Source organism: Choristoneura fumiferana, chromosome 2, assembly GCF_025370935.1.
Source record: "Choristoneura fumiferana chromosome 2, NRCan_CFum_1, whole genome shotgun sequence".
Taxonomy (NCBI): domain Eukaryota; kingdom Metazoa; phylum Arthropoda; class Insecta; order Lepidoptera; family Tortricidae; genus Choristoneura; species Choristoneura fumiferana.
Genome location: NC_133473.1, coordinates 8,456,654 through 8,461,202, shown reverse-complemented (window position 1 = coordinate 8,461,202; position 4,549 = coordinate 8,456,654). Strand labels below are relative to the sequence as shown.

General features: G+C 34.0%; 1 pseudogene; it reads left to right on the top strand.

Annotated features, from left to right (window-relative positions):
* The first annotated feature begins 2,340 nt into the window (after positions 1–2,340).
* Positions 2,341–4,549, top strand: LOC141445482 (transmembrane protein 177-like; annotated as a pseudogene).

Sequence of the window (4,549 nt, the reverse complement as noted above, 5' to 3'; positions counted from 1 at the left end):
TCGCATGCAGCGTTGTAATGCTGCAGTATGTATTATGTTATAAACCAAAATGAAATACAAATTTAAAGTACCGTTAGCCTATCACAGCAGTACTTATACTGATTACAGATTAGATGACAATGCAAGACAAGTATAGTCAACAAAAAGTATTGTGAGGAAATAAACTTACAACAAATAAAACAACCAATATATTTTTAAGAAAAAAATTTTGCTGACTGTACTTTTTCTCGACTGTACTTGCATTGTCAACTAAATACATTTCTGTATTAAGATATCATCATGTTCAAATTACATTTCCATGCTAAATCTAAGGTCTATTCTATTCTCTTCCATTAACCATTGAGAGTTCCGTGATACTTCTATGCCTCTTTTTTATGGAAAAATGCATGTCCTTGGAAAAAACAGGTTACTCCTTCACTGGCTTTTTTTTGCAACCAAAATAAAAACACAAACATGTGTTTTACATCCACTGAAAAAAAGATCAAATTATTATAAATCCTTACTTATATTTAATATTATAAACGTGAAAGGAACTCTGTCTGTCTGACTGTTAACTTTTCATGCTTTAAACCGCTGAACTGATTTAGCCGAAATTCATTATGGAGGTAGTTGGAGTCCCGAGGAAGAACATAGGCTACTTTTTATCTCACAGTTTTATCCCGAAAAAATACAGAGTACTCGCGGGAAAGCGATAAGCGAATTCTTGCGTAGACAGAGTCGCGGGGCAACAGCTAATTATTAATATATGTTCACTAACCACAGAAATTTTACTCTATCATATATTTACCGCCCAATGCTGAACAACATCACCTGTCGCATCAATCACATTGTCAGTTGATATCTAAGTAAATGGTCACAATATAGGTAATATGTTTTTGTTATTCTGTCTCTCGTACAACTTTGGTCCGGCAACATATTCAACTTTTGATGCCTAAAATGTAATGTAAAAAAATAGACAAGAAACTGTATTGATATAATTTGTCTTTCGTTATCCATTTTACCGCTACGGACAAGAGTGCTTTATCTCCTCTGATTTCGGCAACATTGTATACTTATCACTGGTGTCAAAATTTCTAGACTCATAGCCATGTGTGGCAAGTTCCTTGAATCTGCTCGCACAAATTCACTCATTTCGTATTGAAAGGTGAGCCGCTAAAATAGAAAATATGGTCCAAAAGTCAAGCCAAGTGTCGTCGAGAATACAAGATAGCGTTGTCGAAGAAGCAGAGCCGAAATAGTCGTCGAAACTATACAATCGTGGTCCAATTATCATGCAAAGGTCGTAAAGAAATGCGGCAAATTTTAAAGTACTGAGAGGTCTTTAAAAATTATCCAAAAAACCATTGATGGCACAAATCGCAAAGTAAATAAACGGTTTTAGGTTAGATTCTACTTGACAGTGACAGCAGTGACAGTTGACTTCGCTTTTTTTTACTGTTTCTACTAAGTACTGAGCCCTCAACGGTTCTGCCATTTCAATCTCACAAACGTCATATCGACCACTTAAAAAATATTTCTAATTAAAAGAGGAAATAAAAATAAAAGAGCTGCAGTTTCTCGATTATTAAGACGTCGACTATCGAAGAAAAAATATATTTAGCACCTCTTTAAAAAACTTTACTTAGGCCAATTGAAGACGGAGATATGTTCCCGTACAAAAATTATACTCATGACCTAATCAATCTTCCGCGATCATATCTCCAACATTCCTGGCAAGAGTGTTGGTCTCAAAGTTGTATCCTGAAAGGTAAAACTTACAGCCGCATACAGCCTCCATTCCTAATAAACCCTGGTTTTTTTAAGTATAAATTTTGCAAAAGAAGTACTAGTGTTTTAATAAGAATGCGTTAGGTCATGTCTGCACGCCGGAACACCTGGCGAAGATTAATATCATAGATAGCCCTGCTTGTGAGTGTGGTTCGGAGGTAGGTGATCTGAACCACATAATTTTATCTTGTCCACTTTATGACCGTGTTACTTTTATAAACAGTATTATATCACAAGTATTCCATTACCAACATCCGTTCCCTGCTTACTTTCATCTAATAACCCATGTATCTATGCCTCCATTGCTTCATACATTGTTTCTAATGATATAAAATATAAATATGCTGCCTCTCATTATAATTTGTATTCACGTATAACTATTCCGTCCAACCCGATCTGATCCTAAACTTTCCTATCAAAATTCCGTAATATTTTTTGATTAAATTCCGCTCCGTTTCCTCACTTTGACATTGGCACAATCGTCGTTCTATCCGAACTTGTATATTGCATTAAAAAAAAAAAAAAAAAAAAAAAAAAAAAAACTATTTGAAAGAAATATTGCTAATCTTTCCGTGTAGTTTTAGCTGAGCTACCAGTTTATAAATCCTGTATTCTAATTCCGCGTGATGGTTGCAAAAAAACCGATAGGATGGTTGTTAACCGACAAGGGCGCCGATTCTCCTTTGCCGTTGTTACCGGTACAAGTTTGGCTCTGACTGCTGCAAAATTCTTACCTCACACTTTTTTGCTGAACAAATACAGAATTTGTACATAATTATACGTACGTATCTTTGCAAGTTCGTTAATAAACTAATTCTAAAGAACAAATTCATTTTCCTTGTTAACATTATGATAAAACTATTTTTAATTTTAGAGATGGTCGACCTGATGAATTCCCTAAAGAACTCAATGATAGATATAAGAAATGCCTTGATATTCTCAATATTTCGGATGTGCATCGGAAACTAGTTTCACCATTTACTGTCTTTGGATTTGATTTATTCCATGCTGGTAAATATATATTTTTTAAAATTTTAATTCATGTTATTTAATTGTTTTAAATATTATTGAAATATTCAATTACAATCCTATGTCTATATTCAAACGTTTTTCTGTTTACCACATTAAATCTCTTTTAACAGGCAGCTGTAATTCAAAATATGGTGTAGCTGTAGGAATACCTGTTAATTTTACATACAAATCAGTGTCTTATTTGGAAAATATGGATATAAAAGTGAGTACCCAACTTAATTATTTTAAACAATATATTTGTACTAGGTTTCATACCCCTATTGGACTAAGTCTGTGACTGTACATCACTGTGAGAGAAATCTTTGTTTCAGTATTCAAATTTATATAAAAATACTTTATTAATATTAAAAAAAAAATAGTATAAAAATGAAAAAGCATCTGTTTCTTTGCAGGTAAATCAGAATAATATTGATTGGACATCTGAAACGGGTCAGAAATTAGCAAATGCTCTCATTTTGCCTGAGGATGTGCAACAGTTTGCGATATGCAGAGAGATATTGATGACCCAAACAATAAAGTCCAATTTGAAAGTACATATCCCTTTATTGCATATTTTTTGTGTACAATGTAACTCAATATTTAAACAGAAGGTTAAATCTGTATGCAGCGCCTGCAGCTGTGAGAGGTATCCTTTATTCAATTGCTGGTCTCTTCGGCCTTGGCACATACTTTCTTTTAAAGGACATAGACAAAGAAGTTTACTATGAGACAGAAGTTGATAGAAACACTTTGTGATCTGGCCCAGAATACATCAAAGCAGGAGCTACATTCTACAACAAAATACTACAGAGAAATCAAGCATTAAGAGAACTGATGGGTAAAGAAGGAGAAAAGAAGTACAGTAAACTTGGTAATGAAAACTTTTTCCTGAGACAACCCCGTATAGCTCTGGTGCATAGAAAACAATATTTTGAAAATCAATTGAAGGAACTTGAATCAAAACGAAATGATGTTGAAAATGAGGCACTTGAATAAAATCTGGAACTGCTTGCTTTATGTGTACAGTGTAATTTTAATAGTTGTTGGTTCAAATGTAGTGATAGGCCATTATTCATTAATAGAATTTAATTTTAATAGTATATTGATTTGTTTCGAACTATTACGTTTTTTTAATGACTCTACCCTTTAAGTAGGGGCACACCCCTACAGTATTCGTATTTTTTATTTCAACTAAAAATTTTGTTACTTTTACGGTCATCCCGTAAAACCCATATCAAAAATACAAACTGAAACATTGATGCACAGAAAAACCAGAAAAAGAGACCAGCGCTGGGAACCGAACCCAGGTCCTGTGTCCAGTGGTGGTGTAGCGGTATAGCACGCGGCACGGAATGCCGAGGACCTGGGTCCGATTCCCAGCGCTGGGCTCTTTTTCTGGTTTTTCTGTGCATCAATGTTTCAGTTTGTATTTTCGATAAAAAAAAGTTGTCATTGGGATGTGTGACAAACAAATTGTATAGACCAGTTGCCATTAATCTGTGAGAGCTTGTGTTGATCAATGGTTTTTTTTCCTTTCATGCCTTAAATTGGTTGGTGCAGTAAACAACTTCCTATACACCAAAGCAACATGATAGTTTCAGAAAATAAAGAATTTAGATGGAAACTCGTATTATTTTTCTTTTATTACACTCAAGTAGCTGTAAATACTCTTCACTGTTAAGATATAAATATACAGAATTTACGGGAGGAATGAGGAGCTGACAGAACACAACTAGAACATTCTAGTTAACTAAGACTTCTTAGTCTTAGT